The sequence below is a fragment of the Pongo abelii genome, chromosome 2, assembly GCF_028885655.2.
Source record: "Pongo abelii isolate AG06213 chromosome 2, NHGRI_mPonAbe1-v2.0_pri, whole genome shotgun sequence".
NCBI classification, from domain to species: Eukaryota; Metazoa; Chordata; class Mammalia; order Primates; family Hominidae; genus Pongo; species Pongo abelii.
The window spans coordinates 3,921,188-3,946,704 of record NC_085928.1 but is presented as its reverse complement, the minus strand read 5'-3'; the positions used below and the strand labels follow the sequence as shown (position 1 = coordinate 3,946,704).

Sequence of the window (25,517 nt, the reverse complement as noted above, 5' to 3'; positions counted from 1 at the left end):
GATTAAGGTCTGGTGTTAACTAATGGCATGTGTGGGAAAAGCCACTTGATCTGTAAAGATAGCCATTTGCGCAAAGAATGGAAATTGACTTGCTGATTTATACGCTCTGCCTAAATACTCAATCTGAAGAATATAGAGAAAAAATGTGTTGTACTGTCCTCTGATTCAATCAATTGGAGCTAACATTGGATTCATGATTTGTAGACTCTTTACTATTTTGCTTTTATTGAAATGTATCTTGAGATAAATATTGCACGTGGATCATTTTGCTTAGCTTCTAGAAACAACCTGACAAATTAAGACTGCTGCCAAGTGATGATCAGAAGCCAGTTTATGCCACCTTCCTGGAAGGTCAGTGCTTGACTTGCTCCTTTGAATATACTAAAAGTGAATGAAGATTAAATGCCTTTCAAAAAACTGGTATGGTAGCTGAGCAGCCTCAAGAGATGGAGACTTTGTATTGATACTGTGGCCAAATATCACAAATAACTCTCCTTTTGAGATTCAGACATGCTACTCATGACCCCTCATACCAAGCTGTATTTAGGACAAGACAGCCCAATGGACAGTTTAGTGGGCTACACATTTTATTTGCATGCTATGTTGTACCCATCCTGTTTTATGCTACAAATATCCTGTGGCAAGAACTTATGTAGTGACTTGATTAGAACTGGACATGTCAATCTAGCTGTGATGTTAGAATTTTAGTTGTCTGTTTTAATCATGTTTTTAGGGATCTAATAGATGCACTATTCCAGGAGAATAGCATCAGCTGTCAGTCAGATAGGAAAGATAAAATATAACCTGTGTGTTGGCTAGGCTTGTCACCAAACTGATGAAAAACCAAACCTAGCTGGGTGTGGTGGCTCACGTCTGTAATCCCAGCACTTTGGGAGGCTGAGTGGGCGGATAACGAGGTAAAGGGGTTGAGACCATCCTGGGCAACATGGTGAAACCCCGTCTCTACTAAAAATACAAAAATTAGCTGGGCGTGGTCGCACACACCTGTAGTCCCAGCTGCTTGGAAGTCTAAGGCAAGAGAATCACTTGAACCCAGGAGGCGGAAGTTGTAGTGAGCCGAGATCACACCACTGCACTGCAGCCTGGCGACAGAGCAAGACTCCGTCAAAATAGAAAACAAAAACAAAAACAAAAAAACCTATTAGTAGTTTTGATAGAGAGCTTGTACCATGACTCAGGAAAGACAGCTTGGACTCTGGTGTTGTCAAAGATCTGTGGTTAGTAAGTAAGGCTAGTGACTAAGGCTAACTTGGTACATTTTGGGGAACACTATGGATAGCCTAAACTATGACAAGACGCCACAGGGTAGTATGGCATTCATGTTGCTGTCCAATGTCCCAGGTAATAAGATGAAAACAGAGAAGTCCCAAAAGCAAATGGCTTCTTTTGAGAACGCTTCTGTATACATTGTTCAGAATTTTGTCCAATTAATCCAAACCCCAAATAAATAGTAAAGTGAGACTAATTTTTTTCCTGAAATTGTTTATGAAAGATTCAAGTTATTTAAAAAATACAGTATATTGATCTGTACTGTTTGGATTATTTATGTTTTCTGTTGTTTAAAGACAATGATTTGTATGAGTATTTAATAATTCACCTTCTATCACATCATGAATTTAAATATTGCCTATATACTAAATAATGCTATCTTTTCCAGCTCATATCTATATGCTTTGATGCAGACTCATACATTTTGTTTACTTGACATATACACTTGAATTTCTAACTAAACTTAAAATTTCATCACTTGATGTGTATCTTCCCAATTCATCTCAATCTTTATTCTTCCTCCCCATTTTATAATGGCGCTTCTTCTTATGAGTCGATAATTTTCATTTCTTTCTATCTTGCTGTTTTCTAACATACACAAAGTCCTATAGGTTTTCTATCCAAAACGTTTTAATAGGAATATTTTTAAATATCTAAATTGCTTATCTGAATTTACACTGTAAAATACGATTATCTTGCAGATATACCATCACAGGCTATCAGATTTAAATTTCTGATTTCCTTTTGTCTCTATGTTAATTTTTTTCTCTAAACATTGTGATAAAAATAATTAGAAAACTTTAAAATGTGTTTATCCATTTAGTAACTATGTCTGATCTGAAATAGTATACTTCATATCCCTGGGATTGAAGCAGCTCACATAACTGTGAAATATTTAATCTTTTTAGGTCGATAGAATCTTAGATAAATGGAGGAAGAATCCAAGGTAGGAACAATAAGAACTTTAAGCTTACTATCTCAATTTTTGTCACCCTCAAACCTGTTAGATACTGTTATTATTCCTATTTTATAGATTTGAAACGGAAACACCTAGAGGTCAATGGGCATACCAGAATTCAAAACCATGGCAGAGGCTGCTGTCAGACATGGTAGTGAAAGTAACGTGGAAACAGCAAAAATAGGAAAGTTGAGAGATTCAGGAATCTAAAGCAGAAAATGGAGTAACAGAGACAGGATTTATCTTCCCAATTAAAGCAACCAACAAATAGACAAATATATGGAACAACAGCTGACAAGACGGTAGGCATCAGGAAATGAAAGTCGGATACCACTGAAAGAAACAAATGACATAAGTCCCATGATTGTCCCAGCATGCTGACTTGAGAGAGTTTCCAGGCTGCAGTGCAGGAAGAAGAAATTCACATGGAGCACGGTAGACTCCCTGAGCTAAGCAGATGATGGTCCAGAGAGACAAAGCAAGAGTTTGCAGGATAGAGTACAAGAAAAGCAAGAGCTGCATAGATAGAGAAGTAGAAAAATCTTCAGTTGACATTCTAAGAGTATTCAACTAAGTATTGATCTGCTCATGCATGTGAGGAAAATACCAGAGACCAAAGATAGAGCCATGTGAAATGATAAGAGTTAAGGGTACCTGGCATGCACAAAGAGCCAGGAATCATGCCTGTTTACTCCAGTAAGATTGGAAAACAAACAAACAAAAATCACAGGGAATTTGGGACGATTCATGGAAGAGTCATGTCTTAGAGATATGAAATAATTAGTTCTAGAATGAGCACTGCTTGGGTGAGGTCAAACAAATTCTAAAAGCAAGACCCAAAAGCATCACTCTGTTTGCAAGTAAGTTAACTACATATCAAAACAAAGCTAAAAAATATAAGAATACAAAATTATCCTGCAATCGACAGGTAAAACTGAGAATGTCTAGCATTCAGTAAGTGGGTTATTAAGCCAGACAAGAAACAGCAATATACAACCTTTATGTGATAAAAAAAAAAAAATCAGCTGAAAACTGACACACATATTAGAATTAGCAGATAAAGGTGGTTGAATATTTATTAAATCTGTATTTCATATACTAAAAAGTAAAGTAGAAACACGAAACTTATGAAAAAATTAAACCTCTCGAGATTCAAACTGTAATATATAAGAAGAAAAATATAGTGAGTGGGAATATGACATAAAGCTTGCAGAAGCATAGGTAGGTGAACTTGAAGACATATAATAGAAATTAACCAGGTGAAATACGAGGAGAAAAGAAAACACAAACCTGAGAAAGAAAGAAAGAAAGCGTTAGTGAGTCATAATACATCAACAGTCACAAAATTAATGTACTTGGATTCTCTGGAGGAGAGATAAGAAAAGGCAGAACAGAAAACATATGAAAAAAATGATGGTTGATCTTTTTTTTTTTTTTAATTTGAAGAAATCTATAAGCCCACAAGCTCAAGAAGCTCAATGAACTTCAACCACAAGGTAGTAGAAGGAATCAGCACCAACACACATCGTAATAAAACTGATTAAACAAAGCCAGTGATCCATAAAAAAAAAATCTTAAAAGTAACTAAAGAAGAAAATACATGTTTCATAGAGAAGTAAAAGTAAGAATGCAATAGATTCCTGGTTAGAAACTGTGTGTTCAAGGGCCAGGCGCGGTGGCTCACTCCTGTAATCCCAGCCTTTTGGGAGGCAGAGGCGGGCGGATCACGAGGTCAGGAGATCGAGACCATCCTGGTTAACACGGTAAAACCCCGTCTCCACTAAACATACAAAAATTAGCCACCGTGGTAGCCGGTTCCTGTAGTCCCAGCTACTTGGGAGGCTGAGACAGGAGAATGGCATGAACCCAGGAGGCAGAGCTTGCAGTGAGCCGAGATCGCGCCACTGCACTCCAGCCTGGGTGACAGAGTGAGACTCCGTATCAAAAAAAAAAAAGAAATTGTGTGTTCAAGGAAACAGCAAAGAAAAAAACAAATAAAAACCTGTCATCCAAGAATTCTAGTTTAATAGAAATACCTTTCAAAGATAAATAAATTTTTTTTTTCTGAAACAGAACATGTGAAATAATCACTAGCATATAAACATCTGACAACAATGTGAAAATCCTGTATGCTGAAAATTGTAAAATATTGATGGGTGATATTAAATAAGCCTAAATACATATAAATGGAGAGGCATAATATTTATGAGTTAGAAGAATAAATCTTGTTGAGATGTGAATTCTTCTCAAGTTAATCTACAGATTTGATGCTATCCCAATCAAAATCTCAACGGCTTTTTTATTTGTAAAAACTAAACCTACTATAAATTTCATATGAAAAAGCAAAGGACCAAAAATAGCAAATCAAAGAAAAGCAAAAATGGAAAAGCAGAGGTTGGTGAACATGCATCCATCATAATAGAAATGACACAGAAGAAACACAAACAGAAAAGCGACAAAAAAAAAAGAAAAAAAGAAAAGAAAAGGAAGAAAGCAAGCATTGATGAACCCATGAGACCACTTCAGGAGCCAAAAATATATGTGGTATACCTAACAAAGTTATAGAACTTAGATTACCTTGTTTCAAAACTTACAGCAAAAGTTATCAAGACAACATAGTTTAAAGATAGACAAAGTGGTCACTGGAATAGAACAGAGTCCAGAAATATACACTGTTAGAGCCCAGAAACCAATACTCTAAAATATGGCACTTTCACATGCTGAACTGAAGAAGTCTCAAGCCCTCCAAGAACTCTCCCCTACTCCTGTCTTTCAATCCTCTATCATTCTCTAAGCACAGGATGAAGTTACTCTCTAAAGTTCCTTATGTACATAACATCTAGACCCATCAAAGAAGAAAACAATTACCTCTGGTCTCTTCCCTGAGTTTTCATTAACTGAATGAACTCATAGAGCAGGAAGAAAGACTGAAATCTTTCAATGCACATGGACAGACTTTTGTCACAAACCGTTCTCTGCTCTGTGGGCCCAACATATTTTGTCCCAGGCCACTGTACGTTATTCAAGCCCACTGAATTTCCCTAAAAATTATTAACCCCTTAAAATTATCCACACTTACCCATCATGCTTTCCCCTAAAATGTAGGACTTATAACCATTCGTACCCCATTGTGTGGTGAGGCAGTCACTATTTGATTCTCCCTCAGGCACAATAATAAATTTGTTTAACACTTATCCTATTAATCTGCCTTTTGTCAGTTGATTTTTTTCAGTAAACCTTCCAAGGGTGAAAGGGAAGGTTTCCCTTGGCACCCACAACCCACATATAAATATACAACCAATTTTTGACAAAGGTTAAAAAGAAACTCAGTGGATGAAGGGTTGTCTTTTTACAAAAGGCACTAGACCAACTGGTGTTTATATAAAACAGGTATACTTCAGTCATTACTTTGCATCATACATAGATATTTTATTAAAAATAATGAATCATAAAATTGAAAACTATAAAAGTTATAAAATAAAACATATGAGAAAACCGTGACCCCACCTAGGCAAAGATTTCCTTAGTAAGGCACAAAAATAATAGTATTTTGCCAAAATTAAAATAGTTTGCTCTATAAAACACACAAATATGAAAAGACAAACTATTCATTGGGTGAAAGTATTTACAAATTGTATGTCCCACAAAAGGACATGTATCCAGAATATAACAGTAAGTTTCAAACTTTAATTTAAAAATAAGGCAAATATTTGAAAGAGACACTTGATCAAATAAAATATGCACAAGGAAAATGAACACAATAGTGTTCACTATTGTCACTTCTTAAGGAAATGTAGCATAACGCCACAAAGAGATACTACACACACTTACTGGAGTCATTAAATTAAAGAGACAAATCACACTAAATGTTGGCAAAGATGTGAAAGATGTAGAATCTTCATATACTGCTAATGGGGATATAAAAGGCTGGCAGTTTTTTAAAAATTTCAATATATATATAACATATGTTCTAGTTATTCCAGTATTAGGTATTTACTCAGGAGAAATAAAAGAAAATGTCTATATATGCTTATATATGAAGGTGCATTAGAGTTTTATTTGCAATAGCTAAAATCTGGATATAAACAAATGTTCATCGAAATAAATAATTACAGTGTGGTTTATTCAATGGAATATTAATCAGTGCCTCTGCACATTTGGACTATTATAACAAAATGCCATAAATTGGGTGACTTATAAACAACAGAAATTTATTTCTCACAGTTCTGGAGTCTGGGAAATTCAAGATTCAGGTGTCAGCAGATCTGGTGTCTGGTAAGGCTCCACTCTCTGATTCATGGAGTGGCACCTTCTTGTAGTGTCCTTACATGGATGAGACCAGCTAGCTCTCTGGGTTCTCTTTTCTGAGGGCACAAAATCAGTTCATGAGGGCCACACTCTCATGACTTAATCATTACCTCAAAGGCTTTACCTCCTAATACCATCGCCTTGGGGGTCAGGATTTTAACACATGAATTTTGGGATGAACACAACCATTCAGAAACATTTAGCAATGAAAAAATGCAAGAATTATTGGTACATGTTACAACGTGGGTCTCAAAATAATTATGTTAAGTGAAGAAATACATACTGTATAACTCCAGAAAGCAAATCAATCATTGTCAGAGTATGGTGAGGGTAATTGAGGGGATAGCAGGGAAGGATTATGAAGGGGTGTGGGGAAATAGGGTATGAAGATTATGTTCATTATCTTTATTGTAGTGACAGTTTTACAGCTGTTGCATCTGTCACAAATTGTACACACACACACACACACACACAAACACAGACACACACATATTTCCTGAGTCCAGAACTTGTACTCTACCCACTGTGCTCTGCTAACATTTTAAATCTGCAAAGATGCTGTCTCTCACAGCTGCATTCCTCCCTAATGGAACCTATGTCGGAGTCAATATCCAGAGAGGGCAGTTATTTTCTAAAGGGAAGCTTATGTGATTCCCCATTGCTTAGATTCCATTATTGAAGTGACAAGCAAGGTTGTCACTCACAGCTTGAGATATCTGCAAATCCACTTCATTTTAATCAGTACACGAATTTCTGCAAGAGTTTTACTGGAGGGACATTATAACAGTGTTCTCCTTTGGTCAGAACTATTGTTTACCACTTCCCTGCCACCATTCCAAATCCTGTGTTTTCCTACTTTCCATGACGGCCAAGTGCGTATTGAAAGAGTCTGAACAGTCTCCACCCCAATCTATAGGTATATGTTAGCATGCTTAGAGAAAGTGATGGAAAGATTCAACTGAATTTTAATTGCAAAGCGATACTTCCAGGATTTAGAAGACAGAATTCATTAAGATGGAAGGAGAACTCAGGTAGGTAGAATAATTCCTGACAACTCTGGCCCTTGCAAAATTGCTCCCTGCATGTGAACAGGACTGTGAGACATCACTCCTATGAAACACTTTTTATATTTAAATGAATTTTTTGCAGATGTGGCTAAGGTTATTTATCAGTTGACTTTAGGTTAATCAAAAAGGGGATAATTAGGATGAGTTTGAACTAATCATATAAGCCCTTAAATATTGGTCAGCAGATCAGAGATGGAGAAGTCAAAGATCAGAAATAACAAAGCATTCCCCTGCTGGCTTTGAAGGCACAAACACCATATTATGGAGAGGGCCGTGCAGCAGAAATGGTGCACATCCACTAAGAGGCAAAAAGAGTCCCTGCTTCATACCAGCAATAAAATGGGGATATCAGTCCCAGCTGTAGGAAACTGAATTTTACAAACCAACTCTATGAGCTTGGAAGAGAATGCTGAGCTTCAAGTGAAAATATAGCCCTAGATGACACCACAATTTCAACTACGTAAGACCCTGAGCACAGAATCCAGTCATGAAATGCCAGACTCCTGACTCATGGAATCTATAAGATAAAGAAATTTGTATCGTTTTAAGCTACCAAGATTGTGATAAATTTTATATAGCAGCAGGAAACTAATGAAAATGGTGATTAAACTACAATAGTAATAAGCTTTGACCATATGACCTATCTGAAAGTAATATCACATGTGGAGTATCCCCTTGGATATCCTCGCGGTATGGCAAGATTTAATTCTCAAAATATTAAAAATATGACCCTTATATATTTAGTTATATGTGGCTGAATTTAACTTAATTTGTTAATACTGGAATCAGCAGGGCAAAAAACAAAAACAAAACAACTAATTTAAAGGAGGATATAAACAAAGAACAAAGAATGCTAGAATGAGACGATGGTCAATAAAATACAATACTGGCTAGTCTCCTAGAAGGTAATTAAACCATAACCTTCAGAGATACTTTCTCTACCAGATGAAGAATAATTTTCACATTATCAATTTTCTACAAATTAACCACTAATATAGAGTTTGCTTTCTAAACAATAGTAAATAGCAAGTCAAAAAAATTGGATTCTTCTAGTTCATTAACCCTAAGGAGATTTTATTAGGCAGTGTTCTAATATGACATTGAAATGACATGCAATCCCTTTTCTCCTTTATTTCTAAGTTTTGAATATGTCTTATTAGTGGATACTTTGAAGGTAGGATAAAGTGATGACTAAGAGCTTGCCCACTTACTTTTTTGTAGGCCTGTGTATTATTATGGTTCTGCCAATTAAAGTGACTGCAGATTCACTGTAAGCTGAAAGAAGCCTAGAAATATTCAGAACTTGTAATAATCAACAACATAATTCACTATGTTATAATCTACTTGCGATAACTAAATACAAATTGCATTTCAATAACAACTTCTGAAATTAGTTTATTTGTGCATTTAATAAATATATATTAGTATCAACAATAAAGACTTTCAATTTAACTCTTGAATTGAATGAAAATGTGTAGAAAAGTGATATTCTATACTGCTTGTTTTAGAATTGTACTGAGAAATCTTTACCGCTTTAATATTTTAAGATTTCTACCAATTAATTCATCATTCCCTTCAAGAGCTGTTGCCTCAACTTTCATTTAATGTCTTAATTTAATTATCTCAATTGTCATCCACTTATTGTGATACCACAATCAAAGTTTAGGTTCAATTCAGTAATATTTCTCTGGGAAAGTTGCCATCAATTAATTAATGGCAAAACTTCATCATAACTAAATAAAAATCTATTCTTAACCGATTTACCTACTTTGCTCCTATAATATATTGTACTTACCTTCATGAGGACATAAGAGTACTTGCCTTTTACTGTTTTGTAATTGTTTCCTAGGATATTTCCTGAAAGTAAGGAAATATGAATTACCCATTTTTATTCACAGAATCCACCAGAACATTGTTACCTACTAGGCGGTCCTTAAATGAATAGGAGTAATTAAAGAGACAAGTGAAAGGAAAAATCTTATATTTCAATGAGTGATTTTTGGCCATGTCTATGAAGAAAACAGTTTCTTGAGAAGATTGGAACACCCTACATTGAACTAACTAGCTTTTGGTGTTTTTTTAAACCTGTGAAGCTTTCCTAGTTTGCTTTGTTTTACCTAGTCTTTCTTTTCTTCTGGTCTTAGCACTCTGGAAATCAAAGGCATGTAATTAAGCGATACTTAGGGAATGAAATACCGTTACTTAATTTCCCTTTTGTTTCTTAAATCAACATTATCATTTGTCATTTTAACTCAGTCTAACCCCAATTGATGTATATTTTATACTTATAGTTTAAATGCAATCAATGAACAATAGATGCCTGTGTATTCTAATAGAAATCTTTAAATAGTATAAACAAGTCACTAGCTCAATAATGACAAGTTGCTTACCACAAAGAATGTAGTGTAGAAATTGTAAAGCTTTGTCTTTGTTTACACGTGTGAATTAATATTTTAAAATTTGTTCTTGGAGGATTTTGAACCAGTGTCCCTTTTTAAGCCCCTTTCACCTTGTACTAAATGAGAACATCATCCCTAATATTGCTTTGCTCTTCTCTATTTTCTGTTGAATGAATAAGCCTACCCTTTTTCAAATATGATTATCCTCTTCTTCAGTTTTACTATTCCTGTGGAATTAGATCTCCTTATCAAGTACAGCAGTTCAATAATAGCTTTCCTTAAATAGGTACATGAAGGTCAACTTGAGACTTCCTTCTCCACAGGGATCAAAAAAAGGTATGAAATGCCATTACAGCCTAAATTCTGATTGTCTCTAATCAAGCGGAAGGTATTTTTATAAATAAATCTAGGTTTATAACAGATGGCTTAGCACAAGCAAAAAAGGGAATCAATAAGAAAAGTGAAAACAAGTATCAGTCAATGAATATTAACAGCTTAATATTGAAAAGACCATATGAATTCATAGCAACTGTATATACTATTATTTCAGAACCTTTATTCTTAATAAGAGAGAATATATTATTGTCATATGTGGTGCAGTTGGTTCTTTCAGTAGATGCTTATCTCTAACATCTGTTTTCATACAACGTAAACTAAAGCAATTTACAGACATGACTATAAATAAACAGCATGCTTATATGTCTGCATATTTTGTAAGCCCTGTGAATACACCATTTATTGCTCTTACAACTATCAGAATGCCAAGAATTTTCAGCTCTACCACCTGCAATAGAATTTGTGTAAAATTATCTTTATAATTTCCCAGATGGTAAGATAGAGAAGTATTTTGCACGTTTATGAATTTTTATGGCCTCTGATGTTTTTCTTTAAAAATGGATTGAATTTTTATCTTTGTACTAAATATCTTAATGCCAACAAAGAGCTTAATGATAGAAAAGCTCCCTTGAAAGCAAATTAGAATTCAATTATTTTCAATCTCTATTTATAGGTTACAATAAGCTTTAGGTAAAAATATGATGTGTTAGGTGGTCATATATTTCTGTAAGAATGAATGTCATATTGGACTGACTGCTTTCATTAATTTTGTGAAGATTACAGTCACATTCTGTCTTTTTCATATTCTTTGTTTGTCTCATATAATTGATCGCTTAAGTGAAACTTGACTCTGTCTCTGAAAACATCTTTGACATGAAAATCCCACAGTGAAATATATGTAACTTGGGCTGTAGAGCCATGATTAAGTCATTGGTCAGACCCATAATATCTAATCTCAACAATGCAGCCAGAGCAACACATTTCAAATATATCAGATTATCCTCACTGCTTTCTCAGAACCCACCAATGCTGTCCTAAATTATTCAAGGGCAAGTCCTCAGAAAGACTCTCTATGAGCAGATGCCCTTTCCCTCTCTATACTCACTGACTGATCTCTACCTTGCTCATTCAATTCCAGCAACAAGAGTGTGCTTGACTCTTTGCTCTTGTGGTATGTGTGTTTGTTTTATTATTTTGTTAGCTTTTTTTTCCTCCTGTGTGTGTGTGTGTGTGTGTGTGTGTGTGTGTGTGTGTGTGTGTTTGGTCTGGACTGCTAGACTGCTCATCTCAGGCACATGACAAAACCCATGTCTGGATCCATCACCTTCTCTTTTGGGCCTTAACTGAAATATCACATTCTCTATGAGGGCTTCTCTGTCCACTACCCTGCCTAAAAATGCAACTTCTTTCTCAACATGTTATTTAATGCTTTGCCGCTTTATGTTTTCCTTATCATTTATTATTTAAAATAGTGTGTGTATGTCTGTATGTTTCTTAGTTATGGTGTTTAGTTTCTCTCCACCCACTTGAATGTAAGCTCCAAGAGAGCAGGAATATTTGATTTGTTTACAATAATTACTAAATGGTAAGACCTTGTTAAATACTTATTAAATGAACTAATCAATGAGAGTATAGTGTATTACCTAGTGTGTTCTTATTTATAAGAGTATATAGAGGTAATCCTTAAAATATCTTAATGGAAATACCTGTGTATATGTTCTAGAGAAATTAAGCTATAAAGATGCATTAGTCCTTTGGTTTCTGAATAAATCTAGTAAAATGTTAAATATAAGAGCAGGAGATTGATTGAGCACACACTAAGAAAATTAATGGGAATTTTGATTCTTCCTCCACCAAAGATTCTATGCAAATTCATTTTATTTTATCTTAATTTTGATTCTTCTACTTTGATTTAGACAGATTTTACACAATGGAAAGAAAATCACTTAATGGATGAATATTTTCTTTTGCCTTTGCTTAAATAATAACATTAAATTTGGCATCCAGCTAAATATAAACATGTTAAAAATATTTTTCTTTTCTTCAGCTACATATAAATTTTATTATAGCCTAATCACCTTTTTAAATTATAATAGCTTTTTCTTCCCTTTATTTATGTTTTCTAGAATCTAGAGTTCATCCTGACTTTTCATAAACATCTATGGATTTGAACTACTAGAGAAACCCTGAAGAAAATAAATGTTAATACAGTTTCTATTTTCTTTGTTTATTAAGGACGATTAAAATCTGACATGCCTGAGTGGAGGAGAAATTACTGAGGAATCTAACAGTAGACTTCTTTTTTCTTTGCAGTGGCTCAATTATAGCTCACTGCAACCTTGAACTCAGGCGCAAGTGATCCTCCTGCCTCAGCCTCCGTAGTAGCTAGGAGTACAAGTGTGTGTCACCACACTTGGCTATTTTTTTTTAATTTTTATTTTTTTGAAGTGTCAGTGTCTGGCTATGTTATTCAGGCTCGTCTCAAATTCCTGTCCTCAAGGCATCTTCCCTCCTTGGTCTCCCAAAGCGTTGGGATTACAGGGTTGAGCCACTGTACTGGGCCTAACCACAGACTTTTAAATATAGCATAGCCTCTATATATAATCTAGCCTGACATGCTTCCTGCAAAGAAAACAATCTGAGGCCCCTGAATAATAAAACTAGTTAGTAGCAGATGCAGTCTAAATCCAGGTACTCTATTAGCTTGGTCCCGCACTTTTTTCATCTGATATAAAAGGTAAAATAAGGGACTCAAAGAAACAGTTCCCTAAATTGGTCATATTCAACACTTAGAAAGTAACAGGTTAAAGTTTTTTGTTTTTTTTGTTTGTTAGCATGAAGTCTTAGAACAGAGTCAAAGCCATTAAAGTTTTGGAAAATTAGCTAAAGTTTTGATAACACAACAAATAATTAGATTAAATGAGGACTAATGTTTAAAAAATAACGAAAAATAGGAAAATATAACATTTACTGTATTGACTTTATATTTCTCCTTCCTTTTTTACTAAAAACATGTAATTCTTTTCTCAGTATATATTTTGTTTTAGGATTTTAACAATTACACAACATGTTATATTTTCTTTATACGTATATATATATATATGAATCTAGAATCAATTAAGAAACTTGTTTCATGTATCTTCTCCAAACAATGTGTGAGTTACAATTCTACCATGGAATTCTACCATACACTGTTTTGAACAATGAATTTTAAAATCTGTACGAATCATTATAAAGGTAAAATGTGTAAAAATAGTCTTGATGTGAAGGTCAATATTGCAGATATAATTTTAAATAAAAAATGCAAGCTACAACAAAATGAATTTTAAAAGTTATTTAAAAAGATAACAAGAAAATAGATTTGTTTTTAGTTGGGGTCTCACTCTGTCACCCAGCCTGGAGTGCAGTTGTGCAATTGTTTCTCGCTGCAACTTTGATCTCCTGAGCTTGAGTGATCTTCCTGCCTCAGCCTCCAAAGTAGCTGGGACTACAGGCATGTGCCACCATGCATGGCTAATTTTTTCATTTAATGTTTTTGTAGCGACAAGGTCTGGCAGTTTTGCCCAGGCTGGTCTTGAACTACTGGCCTCAAGCAATCCTCCCACCTCAGCCTCCCACAGTGCTGGAATCACAGATGTGAGCCATCATACCTGGCCAAGCACAATAGTTTCATCAGTATGCAAATGAGAAACTGTTGGAAGAGTTATTTTATAGGTCTTTAATAAGTAATAAGAAAACTGCTATATTATTTCAATTTATTCTTAATGTAAAATTGTCCTACACATTTTAATATTAAAAATAATATATAAAATATTTATGTGAGGGTACCATCAGCAAATGACAGAAGAGGAAGCCTTGGATCCTCCTTTGTTCCACGAATACAACAATTCAGCAAATTCATGGAAGCATTTTCTTAATAGAAAATCAAGAACTAGCCAAGAGGCTTCCGCACCCCAGGTGAGTGTGAAACCGGACACATTAAGGCCAATATGGAAATTTGACACATTATCTCACCAGAATCTGTACCCCTCGTACAGTACCATATAATCAACAGAACCCACCCTCAGGTCTCTGTTTCTCCCTGAAGAGTGAAAGGGATGACCTGCATGTCCAATGCTTCAAATTTTCCAGGGTCTCCACAGAGGAATGATTGCTGTCTTGCCAGTCTCAGAGCTCTGATGGGATCTGAAATAATCTAGCCATTTGGGGAAAATAAAGATGGTAGTTTGGGCGGGCAGTTGCCACAGCCCCTCCCCTGGGTTCAGTCGATAGCTAGCAGATGAAAAATCCCAGCCTCCAGGCTTTCCTTGTAAAATTAAAGATTTGGTTTTAATGAAAATGCCCTAATTTTTCAGGAGCTTCCCAAAAGACTAGTTTCTGTCTTGCCAGTCTCACAGTACTACAACACTTGGCATATTCTAGTTACCTTGGAGCCAGTGACAACAAAGATAATGGTTTGATCTAGCTTGCAACTAGTTGCCACACCCTCCCCCAAGCTTAGCACAGAGCAAACACTAAGTAGACACCAAAACAAATGAGATCCCAACTTTACTCCAGGAGGGAAAGAGTTGTACAGGGTACAAATGACCCAACTTTTCTGGGGGCTTACTGAGGAACTGTTCTCAGTGCTTGTCTTGGACCACTGACAGGACCCGGAATACTGTAGACCCGTGGGGCCAACGAGAACAAAGAAAGTGGGTTTGATTAGCACAAAGGAATGAGAAGCCTACAAGATCCCTGAACAGGCTTATTGGTGAAGACCTTATCCCGTATGAGGCCAGTCTGTGAAGACTAGAAGAGGTGCCTTCTTTGTCTAATGTGCAGACACCAACACAGAGAGTCAAAGATAAAGAAAACAACAGGGAAATATGTTTTAAATAAGGGAACAAAATAAATATCCGGAAACTAACTTTAACCAAGGGAGGTGTATAATTTACCTGAGAGAAAATTCAAAATAACTGTCATAAGATGTTTATTGAGGACAGGAGAAAAATGCATGAATAAAGTGGAAATTTTTACAAAAAGAAAATATTAAAAGTACAAAATAGAAATCATGGAGGCAAAGAAATACAATACCTGAACTGAAAAGAAATCCCTAGAGGGTTTCAACAGTAGACTAGGTCAAGCAGTAGAAAGGACCAGTGAAGTTGGAAACAGATTATTGCTGAAAGAGTGAAGAAAGATTAAAGAATTTATGGGACACCATTAAATGAACATATATTATATATATTCATTTATATATATATATTTATGTATATATAAAATGGTAGTGCCAGAGGGAAAAAGAGAAGTTACCAGAAAGATTATTCAAAGAAATAATGACTGACAACTTACTAAATCTGGGTAAGAAAATAGACATTTGGATAATTTAGGAAGCCCAAAGAAACCCAACTAAAACATTGAGCCACATTGAAATCAAATTGTCAAAAATTAAAGGCAACAAAAAATTCTGGAATTAGCAGAAAAAAGTGACTTGCCACATGCAAGGGATCCCCTTCCTCTCATAAGACAACCAGCAGAATTTTCATCAGAAATCTCACAGGGCAGAAGGGAATGGGATGATACACAGAGGTTCCCTCTTATCCATGATCTTGCTTTTTACTGTTTCACTTATACATGGTCAACTGCAGTTTGAAAATATCACAGTCTTCTGATAGAATGAGAGATAGGAAGACCACAATCACATAACTTTTATTACAGTATAATGTTTTAATTGTTCTAGTTTATTATTGTTAATTAATTATTGTGCATAATTTATGTATTAAATTTTATCATAGGTGTGTACATATAGAAAGAAAACATAATATTTACAGGGTTTGGCACTACCTTCAGTTTTAGGTATCCACAGGATGTTGAGCTACATATCCCCAATGAATAAAGGGAAACTACTGCATTCAAAGAGCTAAAAGAACAAAAACTGCCAAACCAGGATACTATACTTGGCAAAATTTTAATTCATAAGTGAAGGAGAGATAAATACTTTGCCAGGCAAACTGAAGCTGAGGGGATTAATCACTAGACCTGCCTCATAAGAAATACTAAAGAGAGTTCTTTTTTAAATTTTACTTTTAAGTTCCAGGGTACATGTGCAGAATGTGCAGATTTGTTACATAGGTGTACATGTGCTATTGTGGTTTGCTGCACCTATCAACCCGTCATGTAAGTTTTAAGCCCCGCATGCATTAGGTATTTGTTCTAATGCTCTTCCTCCGCTTTGCCTCCATCCCCAACAGGCCTCACTGTGTGTTGTTCCCCTCCCTAGGTCCATGGGTTCTCATTGTTCAACTCCCTCTTATGAGTGAGAACATGAGGTGGTTGGTTTTCTGTTCCTGTGTTAGTTTGTTGAGAATGATGGCTTCCAGCTTCACCCATTTCCCTGCAAAGAACATGATCTCATTATTTTTTATGGCTGCATAGTATTCCATGGTGTATATGTACCACATTTTCTTTATCCAATCTGTCATTTATGGGCATTTGGGTTGGTTACCAGTCTTTGTTATTGTAAATAGTGCTGCAACTAACATACATGTGCATATGTTTTTATAGTAGAATGATTTATAATCCTTTGGATATATACCCAATGATGGGATTGCTGGGTCAAATGGTATTTCTGGTTCTAGATCTTTGAGGAATCACCACACTGTCTTCCACAATGGTTGAACCAATTGACACTCGACCAACAGTGTAAAAGCATTCCCATTTTCCCACAGCCCCACCAGCATCTCTTGTTTCCTGACTTTTTAATAATCGACATTCTGACTGGCGTGAGATGGTATCTCATTGTGGTTTTGATTTGCATATCTCTAACGACCAGTAATGATGAGCTTTTTTTCATATGTTTCTGGGCCACATACATGTCTTCTTTTGAAAAGGGTCTGTTCATATCCTTTGCCCACTTCTGGATGGGGTTGTTTTTTTCTTGTAAATTTGTTTAAGTTCCTTGTAGATTCTGGATATTAGACATTTGTCAGATGGGTAGATTACAAAAATTTTCTCCCATTCTCTAGGTTGCCTGTTCACTCTGATGCTAGTTTCTTTTGCTGTGCAGAAGCTCTTTAGTTTAATTAGATCCCATTTGTCAATTTGGGCCTTTGTTGAAATTGTTTTTGGTGTTTTAGTCATGAACTGGCTAGCCATATGCCGAAAACTGAAACCAGACCCCTTCCTTACACCTCATACAAAAATTAACTCAAGATGGATTAAAAATTTAAATATAAAACCCAAAACCATAAAAACCTTAGAAGAAAACCTAGGCAATACCATTCAGGATGTAGGCATGGGCAAAGGGAGTTCTTTAAGTTAAAAAAAATGATGCTAACGAACAACATGATAGCATAAGAAAGGCTAAAACTCATGGGTAAAATTAAGTACAAAGATAAATACAGAATACTACATAACTCATGGTGGCGTGTAAATCACTTTTGGAGCCAGTGTAAAAGTTGGAAGACAAAAGCATTCAAAATAGCTATAATTAAAAAGAAAAATTAATGGTATACAACATAAATAAATGTAATTTTGTCATCAGTAACAAAGTGTATGAATAAGATAATTAAAACTGTAAAATTTTTGTATACAAGCTTAAGTTGTGATCAGATTAAAATGAACTGTTAAAACTGTAAGATATTTCATGTAAGCCTCACAGTAACTACAAATACAATACCTATAGAAGATGCACAAAGGAAAAAGAGAAAAGAAAACATACCAATAAAAAATTACGAAACACAAAAGAAAAGAGAAAGAAAAAAGAGAGGTACAAAAAATAAGAAAAACAGAAACAAATTAACAACAGTAGTAATTACCTATCAATGATTATTTTAAGTGTAAATTGATAAGATTCCCCTATGAAAAGCTATAGAATGCTTGCTAAATTTCTTAAGTTCCTTATAGAGTCTGGACATTAGACCTCTGTTGTATGCATAGCTTGTTAATATTTTCTCCCATTCTGTAGGTTGCTAGTTTATTTTGCTGTGCAGAATCTCTTCAATTTAATTAGGTCCCCTCGTCAATTTTTGTTTTTATTGCAATTGCTTTTAGGGACTTAGCCAAAATTTCTTTGCTAATGCTGATGTCAAGAATGGTATTTTCTAGGGTTTCTTCTCAGATTTTTATTTATTTATTTATTTATTTTTATATTTATTTATTTTTTTTTTTGAGAGGGAGTCTCCCTCTGTAGCCCAGGCTGGAGTGCAGTGGCGCGATCTCAGCTCACTGCAAGCTCCACCTCCCGGGTTCACTCCATTCTCTTGCCTCAGCCTCGCCGAGTAGCTGGGCCTACAGGCCCCCACCACCACCCCAGCTAATTTTTTGTATTTTTAGTAGAGACGGGGTTTCACCGTGGTCTCGATTTCCTGACCTCGTGATCCGCCTGTCTCAGCCTCCCAAAGTGCTGGGATTACAAGCGTGAGCCACCGCGCCTGGCTCTTCTCAGATTTTTATAATGTGAGATCTTACATTTAAATCTTTTATCCATCTCGAGTTAATTTTTGTATATGTTGAAAGGTAAGGGTCTAGTTTTACTCTTCTGTATGAGGCTAGCCAGTTATCACAGCACCGTTTATTGAATAGCATATCCTTTCCCTATTGCTTGCTTTTGTCAGCCTTCTCAAAGATCAGATTATTGTACATGTGTGGCTTTGTTTCTAGGGTCTCTATTCTGCTCCATTGGTTTATGTGTCTGTTTTTATCCCAGTACCATGCTCTTTTGGTTACTCTAGCCTTATAGTAGGGTTTGAAGTCAGCTAGTGTGATGCTTCCAGTTTTGTTCTTTTTGCTTAGGATTGCTTTGGTTATTTGGACTCTTTTCTATTATATATGAATTTTAGAATAGATTTTCCTAATTCTGTAAAGAATGATGTTGGTAGTTTGAAAGAAATAGTGTTGAATCTATAAATTGCTTTGGGCAGTGTGGACATTTTAATAATATTAATTCTTTCAATCCATGAGCATGAAATGTTTTTCCATCTATTTGGGTCATCTCTGACTTCTTTCAGCAGTGTTTCATCATTCTCCTTGTATATATCTTCAACCACTTTGGTTTGCTGTACTCTCAATTAAAAAATGAACAAAGGGTCAGTTGTGGTGTCTCTCGCCTGGAATCCCAGCACTTTGGGAGGCCAAGGCAAGTGGATCACATGAGATCAGGAGTTTGAGACCAGCCTGGCCAACATGACAAAACACCGTCTCTACTAAAAACACAAAAATTTAGCCAGGTGTGGTGGTGCAGGCTTGTAATCCCAGCTACTTAGGAGGCTGAGGCAGGAGAATAACTTGAACCAGGGAAGCAGAAGTTGCAGTGAGTCAAGATTGCACCATTGCATTCCAGCCTGGGCAACAGACTGGAATCCATCAAAAAAAAAAAAAAATGGGCAAAGGGCATGAACAGACACTTCTCAAATGAAGATATACAAGTGGCCAATAAACATATGAAAAACATGCTCATCCTAACTAATCAACAGAGAAACGCAAATCAAAACCACAATGAGCTACCACATCACACAAGTCAGAATGGCTGTTACTAAAAAGTAGAACACACACACACACACACACCACACAAACACACACACACAGATAATGGTGAGGCTACAGAAAAAAGGGAATACTTATACACTGTAGGTGGAAATGCAATTTAGTTTAGCCACTGTAGAATGCAGTTTAGAGATTTCTCAAAGAACTTAAAACAGAGCTACCATTCAACCTAGCAATCTTATTATTGGGTATATAAGCAAAGGAAAATAGATCATTATACCCAAAAGACACACAGACTAGTATGTTCATCACCTAGCTATTTACAAAAGCAAAGACATGGAATCAGCCTAGATCCCCATCAATGTTTAATTGGATAAAAAAAATTTACATATATACCATAGAATACTGTGCAACCATAAAAAAAGAACAAAATCACATTCTCTGCATCAACAACTATGGAGCTGGAGGCCATCATCCTAGGCAAACTAACGCAGGAACAGAAAAACAAGTAGTGTATATTCTCACTTATAAGAAGGATATAAACATTGACCACAAATGGACAAAAACATAGGAAGAATCAAAACTGCAGACTACTAGAGGGGGTAGAAAAGGAAGGGGCATGGTTTTGGGGTGCAATTGGTTTTTTGGGTGCAATATGCCCTGAAGCAAACCTGCAAATGTACCACCAGTATCTAAAATAAAAGTTGAAATAAAAAAAACAAAACAAACCACTGTGGCGAAATGGATTTTTTTTTTAAGCCAACAACAACAAAAAAGACAAAATGTAAATCTAACTATATGCTGTCTACAATAAACCTGCTTTAGGTTTAAGAACATACATAGCCTAAAAGTAAGGAGTAAAAAAAACATATTTCATGCAAATAGTAAACAAAAGGGAGAAGTCACATAAGTGGTTTTACTTGTATCAGACAAAATAGATTTCCAGTCAAAATTTGCCACAAGAGACAAAGAAGGACATTATAATGGTAAAGGGGCCAATTTACTGAAAGATGTAACAATTATAAATATATATGCACTCAACATCAGAGCACTTAAATCTGTAAAGCAAATACTGACAGAACTGAAGGGAGAAATAGATAGCAGTACAATAATAGTGAGAGACTTTAATAGTTCATATTCCATAATTAATAGAACAACTAGATAGAAAATAAATAAAATAGCAACCTTTAGCAGCAATATACACACAGCCTTCAACTTGCAATGGTTCTACTAATTAATTTTTCAACTTACCATGTGTTTTTTGGAACTTAACTCCATAGTAAGAAGAGGAGAATCTGGTCTTATGATGATTTGACTTATAATATTTTGACCTCATGGTATATTTACCAAGATAATAAGTGCATTTTTGACTTACAATTGGTTGTTCAGGACATAACCCATCTTAAAAGTCAGGGAGCATTTGTAGACCAAATGGACATACCAGATCTTTGCATAACATTCTACCCAACAGCAACTGAATATACATTCTTCTCAAGCACAAGGAAACTTCTCCAGGATAGATCACATGTTAACTTATGAAACAAGACTTAATAATATTTATAAAATCTCAACTCATACCAAGTTATCTTTTCTAACCAAAAATGAATTCTATTAGACATCAATAACATAAGAAGAACTGGAAATTTTCAACTAAGAAGAAATTAAGCAACACATCCTCACCCCTGAATAATCAATGAGTCAAAGAAAAAAATCAAAAGAAAAACTAACAGATACTTCTCAAAAGAAGACATTTATGCAGCCAAAAAACACAAGAAAAAATGCTCATCATCACTGGCCATCAGAGAAATGCAAATCAAAATCACAATGACATACCATCTCACACCAGTTAGAATGGTGATCATTGAAAAGTCAAGAAACAACAGGTGCTGGAGAGGATGTGGAGAAATAGGAACACTTTTACACTGTTGGTGGGACTGTAAACTAGTTCAACCATTGTGGAAGTTGGTGTGGTGATTCCTCAGGGATCTAGAACTAGAAATACCATTTGACCCAGCCATTCCATTACTGGGCATATACCCAAAGGGTTGTAAATCATACTGCTATAAAGACACATGCACACATATGTTTATTGCGGCACTATTCACAATAGCAAAGACTTGGAACCAACCCAGATGTCCAACAATGATAGACTGGATTAAGAAAATGTGGCACATATACACCATGGAATACTATGCAGCCATAAAAAATGAAGAGTTCATGTCCTTTGTAAGGACATGGATGAAGCTGGAAACCATCATTCTCAGCAAACTATCGCAAGGACAAAAAACCAAACACTGCATGTTCTCACTCATAGGTGGGAATTGAACAATGAGAACACATGGACACAGGAAGGGGAACATCACACACCGGGGACTGTTGTGGGGTGGGGGTAGGGGGAGGGATAGCATTAGGAGATATACCTAATGCTAAATGACGAGTTGATGGGTGCAGCACACCAACATGGCACATGTATACATATGTAACAAACCTGCACATTGTGCACATGTACCCTAAAACTTAAAGTATAATAATAATAAAAAAAAGAAAAACTAAAAAATAACTTAAATAACTTGTAACAAATAAAAATAAAATAATAAAACACAAAAACTTATGAGATGCTGCAAAAGCAGACTGCAAGAGACATTTATAGTGATGTATCTACATTGAAAAATAAGAAAGATGTTACATAATCAATCTAACTTTACACCTCAAGGAATTAGAAAAAGAACAAAGTGTTCACAAATCTAGCAAATGGAAGGAAATAATAAAATTATAACAGAAACCGAGGACAAAGAGAGTAGAAAAAAATAAACAAAACTAAGAGTTTGTTTGTGAAAAAGATAAACAAGTTGACAACCCTTTTTCTAGACTAACTGGAAAAGAAAGACTCAAATAAAATCAGAAATAAGAGAGGAAAATTCAGACATTATAACTGATGCCACAAAATTTAACGAAATGATCATAAGATACATGTATGAACAATTATACACCAAAAAACTAGATAATCTAACAGAAATAGATAAACTTTTAAAACTTACACCCTACCAAAACAAAATTATCAAAGTGTAGAAAGTCTGAAAGACCCGTATATAGTATGAAGTTTATAATAGTAAATAACAAACTTCCATTTTAAAAAAGCCCAGGACCAAATGGCATCACTGGTGAATTCTACCTAACATTTAAAGATTTTCATTCCTTACTGTTTGAGGATTGTTTTTTAACAATCTCAAACTTTTCCAAAAATTCCAAAAATTCAAGAGAAGGGAACACTTTCAAATTAAATTTATGAGGCCTGCATTACCCTAACACCAAAGCCTGACAAAGACACTACTAGAAAATCAAACAGTGGGCCAATATCCCTCATAAATATAGATGTAAAAGTTCTTGACAAAATACTAGTAAATGGAATTCAACAGCATCTTGAAAGGATTGTACACTGTGACCAAGTAAGATATATGCCTAGGATGCAAAGATAGTTCAGCATACCAAAATTAACTAATGTGATACAACACATTAACAGATGGAAAGATAAAAATCATACAATCATCTCAATAGATACAAAAAATATTTGATAAAATTATACACCTTTTTATGATAAAAACTTTCAACAAAACTAGGACTGGGAGGAAATTACCTCAACGTAATGAAGACCAAATAATGACAGTCCCACAGCTTGCATTTTATTCAATAATGAAAAATTGAAAAGCTTTTCTCTGAGATCATAAACAAGGCAAGGATGCCCACTCTCACCACTTCTATTCAACACAGTACTGAAAGTCTTAGCCAGAGGATTTAAGCAAGAAGAAGAAATAAAGGCTATGAAATCAAAAAGGAATAAGTGAAATTGTCCCTTTACACATGACATGATCTTGTATATAGAAACCACTCAAGACCCCATTTAAAAACTTTTAGAAATAATAAATGAATTAAGAGAACTTCCCGGATATAGATTCAGTATTTATATATCAGTTGTATTTATATACACTAACAACAAATTCAAAAGGAAACTGTGACAATAATTCCATTTACAATAGCACAAAAAAGTATGATTAAGAATAAACTTAAGTAAATGAGCAACTTATAAACTAAAAACTAGAAAACAGTGATGAAAAATTAAACACAATCCAAAGAAATGGAAAGATATATTTATGAATCGGAATTTTTAATATTGTGAAATTGTCCATGCTAACTGAAGCAATTTATGGATTCAATGCAATTCTTATCAAAATCTCAATAGCAATTATTTGTCAAAAAATCTAAAATTCATATGAAACCAAAAAAGGACACCAAGTAGCCAAATAAATCTTAAGAAAGAGCGGCAAAGCTGGAGGCATCACATTTCCTGATTTCAAGCAATACAAAGCTACAGCAATTAAAAATAATATGGTACTGGCATAAAGACAGACACACAGGTCAGTGGAACAGAATAGAGAGCCCAGAAATAAAACCACACATATACAGACAACTACATTTCAGCAAAGTTGCCAGGAGTACACAATGAAGATAGGATAGCCACCTGAACAAATGGTGTTGGGGTAACTGGAAATTTATATGCAAAAGAAAAATATTGAACTTTGTATTACGTTACAAAAAATCAATTCAAAGTAAAGACTTAAACATAAAATCTGAAACTGTAAAACTTATAGAAGAAAACATAGCATAAAAACTTTATGACATTGGCCTTGGCATTACTATGACCTCACATCTGTTAAGATAGCTATTATCAAAACAAAAAAGGGCCAGTGTTAGCGAGGATGTGGAGAAATTGGAAACCTAATATACTGCTGGTGAGAATACAGTATGTGATTGGTTCGGCAACTACTTAAAACAGCATGGAGGCTTCTCAGAAAATTAAAAATGGACCTACTATACAATACAACAATTCCACTTCTTCTGGCTATTTATCCAAAAGAATTGAAATCAGAATGTTCAAGAGATATTAGCACTCCCATATTTATTTGCAGCACTATTTGCTATAGCTAGGAAGGGAAAGCAACCTAAATCTCCATTGATGGATGAATGATGACATATACAAGAAATATTATCCAGTCTTAAAAAAGAAATTCTGCAATATGTGACAACATGAAGAACCTGGTGGACATCATGTGAAGTGGAATAGTTTAGTCACCAAAGGACAAATATTGCATGATTCCACTTATACAATTAAATTTATAGAATCAAGGAGTGGAATGGTGGTTAACAGGGCTGAGAGGGGGAAATGGGAAATTGTTAATTAATGTTATGAAATATGATTTATACAATATAAGTGATAGAGGTCTTCTGAACAACATTGTGTGAATAGTTAACATTATGTTTTGTACACTTACAATGTATTAGGAGGAGAACTATCATATTGTGTTTTTTCCACAATGAAATACATTTTTTAAAAATTTATGTTAACTGTACAGATTTATATGTCTAATCATGGTAAAGTGAGAATATTGATCTATTGATCCTGATTTAATGAATATCTCATATAAAAGTATATACAATGAGAGCTACATACATATATACGTGTATGTATATTGGTTTACATATCTAACATTTCAAAATTTTTAGACCTTTAGGTATATGACAAATTAATCTTCCTGAATACATGTGGAAAGCCTCAGTAATTTCGATGATGACAATGTTATTTGTAGGCTTTTGGTAACTTGGTTTTAGATTAATTTAAACCTAGCTATGGGTTGTCTT

At 34.9% G+C, this 25,517-nt stretch overlaps 1 long non-coding RNA gene across 1 annotated transcript in view; it reads left to right on the top strand.

Annotated features, from left to right (window-relative positions):
* The first annotated feature begins 272 nt into the window (after positions 1-272).
* The window catches only part of LOC134760974 (uncharacterized), an 89,542-nt gene continuing 64,297 nt past the window's right edge, over positions 273-25,517 (top strand). The window contains exons 1-3 of the long non-coding RNA XR_010139108.1: positions 273-351; positions 2,199-2,236; positions 10,309-10,358. This is a non-coding gene — a long non-coding RNA (uncharacterized LOC134760974). The remainder of the gene's footprint in view (positions 352-2,198; positions 2,237-10,308; positions 10,359-25,517) is intronic.